At 39.2% G+C, this 12871-nt stretch overlaps 1 protein-coding gene across 1 annotated transcript in view; it reads right to left on the bottom strand.

Annotated features, from left to right (window-relative positions):
- The window catches only part of THSD7B (thrombospondin type 1 domain containing 7B), a 6482604-nt gene that overhangs the window by 5581730 nt on the left and 888003 nt on the right, over positions 1-12871 (bottom strand). The gene's annotated exons all lie outside the window — the stretch shown is intronic.

The raw sequence follows: 12871 nt of genomic DNA, 5'->3' as shown, positions 1-12871 counted from the left end.
TAAATTATAACTGTTATTCTAAGCCTTTGGTTGAAGCACTTGGGCTTCAGACCATTTGTTTTACATTTAGAAGGTTTGTGGTCTGCACTGTTGTGGCAGGACAGGTAGCTTACATCCTTCTAAGTTGGGAGTTGCTGATTGAAGGCTTAGTGTCTGTTATTCTAAAAGCGTATTAAATCTGGTTTAAGCACTTGGGCTTTGGGCCAGTTATTTTACATTAAGAAGGTGTGGTCTGAACTCCCGTGGGAGGAGAGGGTAGATTCTGCCCTTCTGAGCTGGGAGTTTCTGGTTAAAGGCTTATTGTGCCTGCTTATTTGAACTGTTTCTTTCTGAAATTGGTATGCCTTGTTTGCTGTAGCATAGACTAAATTCAGACCTGCTGAATCTAGCTTTGGTTGTATAACTTGAGCACTAATCCAGACCAACTTTTTTAGGAGAAGGTTTCCCTGAACCCTAGTGGCAGGAGTGTGCAGTTAGAACTTGTTTGAAGACTGCTGGAACGGGGCTCTATTTTTAGCTTTTTATTGGTTAATTTGTTTAAATCAGTTTGCTCATTTGCTACTGTTATAGATAAAAAAATATATATATATATATACACTTTATGCATCGCCACTTAGTTAGGGTTAAACTATTCCCGGTGCCATAAAGTCTGCTTTTCAAATTTTCACTTAAAACTAGCCAGTTTTTTTTTTAGTTTTAGCACTCAAATCTGTTTCTTTGAGCTCAGCACTTGTTCAGAACTCGTAAGCACTAAATAAGCTACAAATTACTATAGCACTCAACTTTCCTCACTTGTCTAGAGAAAAACAGTTTTTAGTACTTAATAAATAAGCACCTATCCAGGCATGTCTAAGGGTCAGCTCTTGGTGTTTTCTCCTGTCTACCTGATGAATCTGGGCATCTTGGGGCAGTGCAGCAATTGCCTCATGTACACAGACAACCCTCTCCTCCTACCACCCAACACTACCACCTGTGAGAGATGCACTTATATAGCCAAACTGGAAGCAAAGCTCTCTTCACCCAAGACTGGACTAGACAGTCAAGAAGAGAAGGTTAACACTTGCACCACATCACACTCATCGCATTGTCCCTCAAAACCTACACCACCAAAACAGACACATAGTAACACAAAACACACACCTATATTCATGGAGGCTCTCAAAAAAAGCTGCTCAAGCAACAGAGGCCTCCAAAGCAGAAACACAAGCAACCTCCACCACCCAACACAACTCAAATGAAACATAGCCACAAACTCAGTGTGCCACTCAACCACAGCCCATAAGGCATAACAATGTACCAAACACTCTAGTCATAGCTGACTCTATAGTCAAGCACACTGATGTTCCACTCACCAGGCTAAACAAGAAGAAATTTACTGTCAGCTGCCTGTAAGGTGCCAGGATCCACCACATAACGCAAGCACTCATATCACCCCACAACAAGTACAAATACGACTCTGTCATTGTCCATGTTGGTGTGAATGACCTGAGACATACCTCCCTGGACTACATGAAAAGAGACATGGAGGAGCTTGCCAATCATGTAGCCCAGGCAGGTATGACCCTAGCCCTGAGTAGCATTCTGCCATAGCCCAGAATGATACCACAGTACAAGGACAAAATCATTGATTTCAACAATTGGCTAAGCTTCTGGTGTCATTCTAAGGGGATCCAGTATCTGTCTGCCTGGGATGACAAGATCAACAGACCACGATGCTTTGCCAGAGATGGCCTGCACCTGTCGCCCTTGGGATTCCGGATACTGGCTAAGGCTCTTGCCAGCCCTATAATGCCTTTTTTAGGCAAGGTTCAAATGACAAATTCACCACCGTAACAGGTACAAGCAAGCAAAATCTGAGGGTAATGCTACTCAATGCTAGAAGTCCAAACTTCAAACTGCATTCACTTGAGGCACTCCTTAAAATGGAGAAAATCAACATCTGTGCAGTGACAGAGACCTGGTTCAAGACTCCAGAGAGCACCCCTGCATTACCAGGTTATAATTCTTGCCACACCTTTTGGCCACCTAACCTGGACCAAAACACTGAAGGTGGAGAAGTGTCCATATTCATTAAGGATATCCACACCTCCAGGCTAGTTGCTCACCATAATGCATCTGAGATAATCCAAGTGCAACTAACTATGGGCAAGAACGCAATCCAAATTGTAACTTGTACAGATCCCCCACCATGCCCCAGGATTCCCACTCCTCATTTCTTCATACACTGGAAAATATTAGGGTACAACTCAACACCCTCATAATGGTGGATTTCAGCTACCCCACTATTAACTGGAAAAACTACTCATGTACCAACTCTTTTGCTCAACGTTTTCTGGAATTCATAAATTCCAATTCCTTGAAACAACTTGTCCACACCCCCACCAGGGGCAGCAATAATCTAGACCTCATCATTAACAACATGGGTGACCGATGTTCCACACCAGAGGTCAATTCCTCGTTGGTCAGATCTGACCACAAGCTATACACCCTAGACATCCACATCCCACCCCCCCACTTCCCATTAGAGAAACCACTGTAAAGAATTTCTCCAAAGCCAACTTCACGATTCTTAAGACAGAAGTGGAAAACTTCACGACACCCATTCAGATTAACAATAGAGGTACACCTGCTGAATCATTCACAAATATACTTTATAAGCACTTACACGAGTGCATTAGGGTTACCACCTTTCCCACTTTGCGAGGGACAGTCCCTCTTTGGGCGGCTGTGTCTTGACCAAAAATATTAAAAATGGCAAATGTCCTGAGATTGTAGGACATAATTATGTCCCATATTTTATGTAACAGTTGCATAAAATAGTTATTTCTGTATCTAAAATACCTAAATGTTACAAGAAACAGGATAGGCAACTAAACTGCTACAAGAATAAGCTTTTATTTAGGCAAAAAAGTAAAGTTGTATCCTTTGTACTGACCGTGGGTATGTGTCGGCCTGTAAAATCTGATGTGTGTCCCGAAAATGTCCCACTATGGCCATTTGAAAAAGTGGCAACCCTAGAGTGCATGGATCATGCTATCCCTAACAGAACCAAGATGCTAGCCGCCAAAAAAAGGAAGCCAATCTGGTGGTCCCCTGCCATAAACAAACTACAACAGAAGAAAGAAACTGTAGCAAAAAAGAGTAAAATCCCATGATTGGAGGAACTCCCTGGTCAGCCTCAGTAAGAAGCTGAGATCCCTCATAAAATCCTCCAAAGCTAGTTACGAAAACAAAATTGCCACTGATTCTAAACACAACCAAAAAAAATTCTATAGCTATGTCAGGAATCTCAATGGCAACACTCAGATCTGCTCTGAGTTACAGCACAATGTCACTAAATATACAGAATCAACTGATATTGCCAACATCCTGGCAGATAGGTTCAGTGCTAACTTTACCCCTCTTTCACCCCCTAAATTGCCCATCTCTATACTGGAAGAATACAAAGTTCCTGTATTCACAGGTAAAAAACACACTCTCCAAAGCCAAGAACACAGCATCCATGGGACCTGACAACTTCCCAGGCTGCATTCTACACGAACTACAGAATGAACTGGCAACCCACCTAAGCACCATGTTCAATCATAGCCTCACCTCGGGCTTTTTGCCCACTGAATGGTGCACAGCGATGGTTATCCCACTCCACAAAGGGGGAGCCACCACGGAACCCGGGAACTACTGCCCCATTAGCCTAATGAGCCCGGTCTGCAAGTTCATGGAACGTATCATCATGGAACTTATAAACAAAGACATTGGTAATCTCCAATCTCTGGACCCCACCCAGTTTGGGTTTGTAAAAGGCAGAGCATGTCTCCTAATCCTGACAGACTTCTTTGAAACAGTCACCAAGGCCGAGAACGAGGGTAAGGTGGTTAACATAGTCTATCTAGATCTCGCCAAGGCTTTTGACACCATCCCCCACTCTGGAATTAAAGACAAACTCACTAAACTAGGTATAAATCCTTATGTCACAAGATGGGTTGCCAACTGGCTCACTGACAGAACCCACACTGTGAAAGTAGCAGACTCCAAATCCGACTTCAGACCAGTGACAAGTGGAGTACCACAGGGTTCAGCCCTGGGTCCTCTCCTGTTTGGTATCTACTTTTCTGAAGTACAAGCTAACACAGAAGGTCTTTGGCTAATGAAGTTTGCAGATGACTGCAAACTAGGAGCCATAATCAAAACTCCTAATGAAGTGGACATCCTACAAAAGAGCCTCACTGAGACATATGCCTGGGGTGAAAGCCATGGCCTCAAGCTCAATGCCAAAAAGTGCATTGTCATCCCCTTTGGTAAAAACTCTGTACCCATGAGCTACCACATATAGGTGGTAGTCTACTTAACACTGGAAGTGTGATAAGAGACCTTGGGACACAGGTGAACAGTAGTCTCTCCTTTGATAAGCACATTGCCACAGTAGTCAGGAAATCCTTCTAGGTGGCACATCTCATCACAAAAGGTTTCTCATCCAGGAAAAAAAAGAGGTCATTGTTCCCCTCTATCTTTTTCAAGAAAGATATATTCTGTATCCAAGTTTTAATGCTTAAAGCTGACCATGCATCAGTTCACAATGAAGTGAAAAGACAAATGCTTGTGAGGATACATGTATCATATCTGATAAAAGTAGTCATTTTCAGTATATCCCCATCTGGTGTTAAATTGGGATTAAAATTAAGACACAGACACCTGCAGTCATATATTTCAAGATGCTGTTGTCATATTTGTATACAACATGCCTCCTCATCTCCTATCCCTAAACGATAACCACCTTCTGTGTATGCTTCCGGTGTCAGACTGGGACAAAGCTGAAAGAAAAAACAATGGCTGGCAAGCCAATCACAGCAAGTCGTCATTTGTCTGAGGCAGGTCAGCTTGGACTCAGGTTTCATTGGGGAGGGGGGGGTGGAGAACAGGTAGGGTCAGGATAGGTAGGTGGGCTGGGCTGTTCAGTGGAAGGGTTGAAAAAGCTGGGAGCAAAGCAAATCAGTATTTTCAACCTCTAACTTGTCAGCTTGTCTGATCAGCTTATCTGTGAATTACTGGTTTGTATTTTAACTACGTGGGTGATCTAAGAACAAGGTAGGGGCCTTTTGTTTGTTTTTGATTTAATCACAGGCTTTAGTGGCATTTATCTGTATAATCTGTACTATATTTACTTAATAGTGTAGGAAGCTTAGGGTATTATGCTTAAAGGCATGCAAGCAGTTTTTCAGCAGATAAGTAGGGGTAATGTTGAATTGATTTGGTGTGTTATAATTGTATTTTGTTTTGCAGGCCTGTATTTTGATGCTACAAGCAAGGCTAGGAATTAAGGTTGTACTTGTAAGGTATCAAGTAAAAATTAGAACACCAGAAGGGTTTTGTAAGTACTTAACCAGGGATTTGCACTGACTGAATTAAAGCATGGTTAAAAAAGAGAAATAACTAGGACACATGCCCCTTGGAAGGCCTGAGGTTATACATGAGACACAGGAAGTATTGTACAAGTTAAAAAAAAATTATACACAGGGGAGTGATATGGTTGAGGCTTAGTTGCTAGCAGCAGGGCCTGTGAGCTGAGGCCTGCAGTTAGCCACAGGGCAGGGCCTAGGAACTGAGGCATGCAATTAGCCACATGGCAGGCCCTGGGAACTGAGGCCTGCAGTTAGCCACATGGCAAAGTCTGGAAACTGAAGCCTGCAAGTAGCTACTTGGGGCCTGGCCTGTGAACTGAGGCCTATAGGTAACCACATGGCAGGGCCTGGGGAGCTGATGCTGGAAAGTAGCCACAAGACAGAGCATTTGGAGAGGATCAGAAATAGTTGAGGGCACTCAAGGGCAGTTTGCCTTAAACTATTTTATTTACATGGGACAACGATTTTGTATCAGAGAAAAGGCTAGTTATGTTATTGTTGATGTTTTAAAGACATTTTGGTTTAAGAGCATGTAGGCAGATTGCTTAAGGTACTATTTGATATAATGGCTTTAGTTTGTGTAATTTTGTAACTCACATCAGTTAGATATTTGAAATGCCTGGAGATTAGGTTACAAACTGGCTAGAGGGTAAAATATGTACCTGAAGGTATCAAACTAAATTTAAATGACAGAATAGATTTAAAGTTATACTTCAAGTAGGGTTTACTATGGGATTAATGCTCACTTAAGGCATCAAACAAAGGCACACATACCTAAGCGTGGCCTGAGGTTTAGGGATGAGATGCAAAAAGTTTTAGCAATAGCTGAAATTGTTTTTCTTCACAATCTAGCAAACAATAGTGGTGGCCTGCAATTAATTAGATGTCTGGGGTCAGTGAAGAATCACACGGCAAGGCTAGGGAGTTGGGGCCTGCTTGTATGCTTAATACAACATGAATCATGTTTGGTTTATTAACTTGTTGTGCTTAATGCAAATAAATCATGTCTGGTGTATGTCATAGCAAATAAAAGGAAATTAATAATAAAAATAATACTACATAACTCAGCTGAGTGGGCCATTAAAGTTAATATAGATCTTATGGAATTTACAGCTATTTTCAGGCTGTAAATGAATACATTGGGTAATTGTGGATAGAAAGGTTTGGCAAAAAGTGGAAACTCTTTTGTACAGGACCGCAAAGCCAATGCTTATGTTTGATAACCCTATGGATTTATTTGTTGTTCATTTTACCTGCTAAGTAACACATTACTAAACCTTGGTGGAGTAAAGAGCAGTTGGTTGTCTGGGATTCTTTGGCTAAGTAGCAGAATATTGTAACCATTTCAGTTTTAGTGGTGTTACTTTCTTTAAGGAAGTAGAAAAAGAAGGACAGAAAGGTGGGGGGAGGTAATGGGTCAATGCACAGAGGTGGGAGAGGTAATGGGTCAGTGCACAGAAAGGTGGGGGGAGGTAATGGGTCAGTGCACAGAATTCCTTCAGGAAAGGCTGAAATAGTTCATATGAGGTCAAAGCTTTGATTTGTTGGTAATATTTAGTTGGGTTTTTAGTTATCACTGCAAAGTGGCTGGTTGGAACAGAAAACGTATTTAAAGCATTTTCCTGTTTGAGAAAGCAGGAGTATTTGTAAATGGGCAAAAGTTTCATTTTAGCTGCTAATTCAAGCTAAGATCTTAACCCGTGGCTGTAAAGTTTGCAAGAGTAGAAAAACTAGCTTGTATTTGCTGCAAGCAGATGGTTTTCTCATCCCCACTTCCTGCAGTGTAATTAGGTTTTACAGGGATAGGTTTTGTAGAGACAAAACAGAGTAATCTACTAGTGTAGTACCTCGCAGGATGCGCAGTAGCAAACCCCGCCCCTTACATGCCCATGCCTTACGAAGCTACATTCATATTAATTAGCTTTCATGTAGCTGTCAGTTACAATTGTCTGTAAGAACGTTATCTGAAAGAATGCATTACATTATAAAGTTAAAAAGACAAAAATGAAATTCAATGCCACAAACAAGTTTATTGGTGCATTAAAGAACGCAATGAAAGACATACACATACTAACTACATAACTAATCCGCTGAAATATATTTAAAAAGGACATACTTTATAAAATCGGCTAAATATACTGATATATATATATATATATATATATATATATATATACAAATAAGTAGAGGTTCAATCATCAAGCAAAGTTTATAAAGTTGGATAAAGTACCGTAATGAAATACAAATACCATAATGAAATTCAATGCCAGAACCAAGTTTATTGGTATGTTAAAGAACGCAAAACAATGAAAGACATACATGATCCAATGCAGTTATTGAAAATCAGTACAGAGCAGACAAGCAAAAACAGTTATTCGGTATGATTACGGACACCCAGTTCTTCCTGCTGCGCATCCTGGTACTGTCTAAAATGTCCAAGAAGGCACATGAGTAAGTCTTCATTATGTCTGCCATATTTCTCACGCCACACAAACTCATTGTTTAACTTGTTCAACTGTCAATGATGTTAACGTCATTTGTTTTTCCTTCAGTTCAGCCCTGCTGGGACCAATGGTAACCCTATGCAGCTATGATGGGTTACATGATGAATTATGCATATTTGTTCATGATATGAAACACATGAAAGATCGTATTCTTCTATCATTTATTATTAGCATTACCGCTTGGGTTACATGCTGAATTATTGTACATAAGAATGTACAGGTGTTTTTCTCAAAACATACTTAGTTTAGCACTGTGGAAATTAGCATGCCTTGTCATGTCATGGTTACATGCTGAATGTAAGGCATTTTTCTAAAAAACGTTAGGACAGTGGAAAATTAGCGATTATTATTGTAAATAAGAATGTATGGTGAATGATGCTAAATAAGACTGTACAGGTGTTTTTCTAAAGACATACGTAGTTTAGGGTCCGGAACATGGCGTCTATCTGAAAACACCTTCTCCACATAGCTCCTCTCTCAATTATCGGGTGTTATAGCAATACCACTGAAATCCCGGTTTTAGACCTCAATAATACAAACCTAAAATCTGAGAAGAAAATCCGAAATTGGAACTCTACTTTTTCCTGGAAAGATACAGCTATAATATTACTACAATTAATCAAATACGAAAACTGCGACCCTACACGTGGAAATTAGAGGCCTGGAGCAGTACTACAGCAACTGACAGCACCTTTCTGAGGACTCGCTTCATCATGCCGAAGGAAATTGAAAACATGGACTTTCAAAACACTAAAGTTAAATTCTCCACTATTTCAAATTTACCTGAAAAAGAAGCTAAACGACCTAGATCTGCTAAAAACAATCAGGAATTAACCAAAACCTCAACAAAACTGAAAAATGTAGATACACTACAAATTGATGAACTGAAAAGTGCTCTCCTTCCCTTGCACTCAGCGATATAAGAAATATCAGAAAAAATGACTTCTTTCGGCTCTACAATAAACAAAATAGCCGATAGACTAGATCTTGTTGAAAACAAAGCTAAATCAAATGAGATAGAAATTGAACACCTGAAATCCGAAATCCAGCTTAGAGACAAAACCATCTCTGACATCCAAACCAAAATTATAGATCTGGAAGCCAGAAGTAGGTGCAATAACCTAATAAGAGGAATATCCGAAAAATACGAAACCTATCAGCTAATGGAAACCATCACACAAGTGTTTAATGCTCTTTTACAATTGAAGGACTCTCCTACTAAATATACTATCGAAAGAGCACATAGAGCCCTACGAAAATGTCAGATATCTGATCCACCTAGACCCATATACGTTAAAATGCTTAACTTTCAGGATACTCAAACCATTATTAAAGCCTATAAGGAATCAACTAATTTCACGTGGAATAACCAGGAAATCAGTATCGCACTTGACCTACCCATTGAAATCAGAGAGAAACGACACAAACTCTCCACATACTGCTCAGATCTCATAGCCAGAAAAATCAAATTCCAAATGAGGTTTCCACATTTATTATCCTTCACCTTTAAAGAAGTGAAATATACCATGGCGACACCAAATGAAGCGGACACAATTTTTGTGAAATGCTTCGGATCATCGCCCTTGAAGCATTAACCTCTCAGAGCCTTTGTATTTGCATAATCAGACACCTTGGTTGAATTACAGCAGTTTGATGTTGCGTGAATACAGCTGTTAAGAAATAAATCATTTATTTTTGGATGTGTCGCTAGAATCACTTTAATGGGTCCATTCATGCTGGTATGTGTTGAATGGGGGTCCTATTACACATAAGCACAATATCATTATTTGTTGGCTGCTCAACATAAACCGGAAATACTAGTAATTAATTTCCTCCACTCACACGAAGAAATTGTACTACCCACACCATCAGACTATTGCGAGACCATTGTTCTACCACCCACTGGATCTTCAAATCCTATCCAATGTCCTGCTCATTTAAACGGAAGCTATCTTAACCACAGATGAGTTCTTAAGGATCGATAGGTCCTGCTATCAATGGAACTTTATTGTGACACTTGCAGGCTCAATCTCTATACCCTACTGGTACCTTTCATTTGGTTATGAGACTCGAGATGAATACTGAACACTACAACTCATATTTTATCTACAACTCAATGGTAGTTTAACTAAATATAGCAACAGTATATTCTCAATGCCTACTTTACAACACTGGTTTTAAAAAAATTCTAATCTTGCTGCTTTACTAAAATTGGACTGTTTTTTCTACACAAATGGATAAACCATTAGGCTACAACCCTTGGGAATGGAAACATTTACTGATCTAAATCTTTGATGTGATTGTCCTGGTGTTAACGACCTATTCTATACCACACCTGGTTTTTACCTAGGTGTTTTATTTAAGCAATCATATCTTTATCTATTTCAGGGGAAACCTGAGGAGTCATAATGTAACGTGGCACATGCCTACTTGGTCTAAATAGTCTTGGCTCTAAAGATAATACCCCACTAAGATTTTCCTAAGCTAGCATGCATAAAATCAAATGACATCCCATCCTCTATGCGGACCATTGATCCCGTCTGAGCTCTACTAATGGGTCTATATAGTAATTCTATGATTACATGAGAATTGTTTCCTTCTCAAATTAGACCTAGCCTTAGGAAACTAATATACCAGATGAACTTAGCTATATTCCTGAAAAAAGAAAACATAAATGAGATGCTCTCAATACAGCTGAACTTCATTTGGATACAAGCCACCTAGTTTGGTAATCTTATCAAACTCAATACCCCAAAGTATTTTACAGTACAATTACTTTGATTTTAGACATATACTGGCCCAGAATCCTTCAAACTGAAAACATTTTATATACCACAGCTAGACCAGTAGTCAAGATAAAAGATACAAGAACCTGATAGAAGTTAAATACCCTAGTGTCTTTCGATTAGGGTTACAAATTAAAGGTTCTTTTACTAACTCTACTAGAAAATAAACCTGTTCTTTTACTAACTCTACTAGAAAATAAACCTAACTATAAGCATCAATTCTAGCCTGAAATTTAGGGGATAAACTGTTCTGATTCTATTAATGTCAGGACTTAAATAAAATCCCCTGAAGATCTTATAAGATGAACTCTATAGTTAACCAAACCAATTGATGTATGGTCAATACCTTACATAAATCACCCCCTCCTTCTTTATTCTTTTCGTTTAAGTTAATCGTCTTGGAGGGAAGCTGTGCGGATACGTTATGAAGGTTTTTGGATGACTTGCGAGGGAACAATTGTGTTATTGTATATTAAATGTAAATATTGTTGGTATTTTTAATCTACCATTACATCCTTCTTTTAACTAAACTGTTTTTTTTATAATGTACATAGTTTTTGCCTTCTCTCAATGTTAGGTAGTATGTTGCTAGGCAAGGGGTTGGTATTGAGAGATTGTGGTGCCATTATTTTTTGTATCTACACTTACTACATATTCACTAATAATTTACTTTTTGTGATTCTTCTGCACCTTAAATACTCTTACATGGATTACTTAGTTATGTTTTGTAATGGTTAACACTTGGAATATTATATCTTGGAATGTCAGGGGGCTCCAATCAAAAGACAAAAGGAATCCGTTATTACACTTGCTATATAAATCCCAAGCTGAAGTATGCTTTATACAGGAGACTCATATGAAAAATAATGAATGGGATAAGGAGAATAATAGAAAATGGGTAAAAGAAATTATATCCTCGGGTATCTCTAACAACTCCAGAGGAGTTGCTATCATCACTAAAAAATCCTTTAAACCTCTGATTACTGACCGAGGAATGGATCAGGGTGGTAGATGGTGTTTTTTTACATGTGAAACACATGAATTAAACAAACGGATCCTATTCCTAAATATATATGGACCATGCTCGGGTCAACAAGATTTTATTATAAATATCTATAACCTTCTTCTTAAGTTCCCTAATCATATATTAATCCTAGGGGGTGACTGGAATATGGTCATTGACCCAAAGATAGACAGAACGGGCAAACCAACCACCTCAAACATTCAGGATTCCCTGGTCTTAAAAGAATTAATCCTAGATTATGATTTGATTGACCCTATCTCTTTGGATAATGATTCTGGAAACAATAATAGTTTTACCTACTATTCTAAATGCCACCATTCTTGGTCACGTATTGACTTCTTTCTAATCTCAAGTCTTCTATCCAATGACCAAACTAAATTTAGAACGGAACCGAGATTCTTATCCGACCATTCAAAAATCTCTCTGGAATTAGTTCCCACACTCAACTCACCTCGAATCTACAAAAATTATAATTGGTCTCTAAATAGTAACTTACTTAAAGAAAACTCAACAGCTGAGGAAATCACATTAACTATTAAGGAACTCTTTGAACCCTTCAGAGACATGGATATTTCATTTGACATCAGATGGGCCGCATGCAAAGCAGTATTGAGGGGGATATTCATTAAGAAAGCTACTTACCTCAAGAAACTTAGCAAAATTCGAGAAGAGGAACTTAGTTCGGAGATCCTAACATTAAATGACAAACTCCGATTAAAGTTCTCTCCAGAGATAGAAAAGCAACTTCTTTCTAAACAAAAGGAATTAATGGAGCTCCAGCAGTCTAATTTCTCTCTTTTAGAACTTCGTTATATTGCCAAATACTCCATGTTGCCAAAGTGGTCAGAAAGACATTCTACCTTGCCCATCTCATCATGAAGGGATTCTCATCCAGATCAAAGGAGGTCATTGTACCTCTATATTCCTCCCTTGTCAGGCCCATGATTGAATATAATGCTCCATTTGGGATGTATCTCACCCGGCACATGCAACAACTGGAAAGACCCCAGAAGTACCTCACCAAGAGGATCATGGGTCTCAAACATGTGCCTTATCCAGCTAGATTAAAGAAACTCCAGCTCTATTCAGTAGCATACCGCCTGCTCAGATGTGATTTGTGCCTAACATATAGGGCCATGTCCAACCAAGAACTGATGGACA

The sequence above is a fragment of the Protopterus annectens genome, chromosome 6.part0 (genome assembly GCF_019279795.1).
Source record: "Protopterus annectens isolate FY-2018-M chromosome 6.part0, PAN1.0, whole genome shotgun sequence".
Lineage (NCBI taxonomy): Eukaryota > Metazoa > Chordata > Ceratodontiformes > Protopteridae > Protopterus > Protopterus annectens.
The sequence above is the reverse complement of the archived record's forward strand: the minus strand, read 5'-3'. Positions and strand labels throughout refer to the sequence as shown.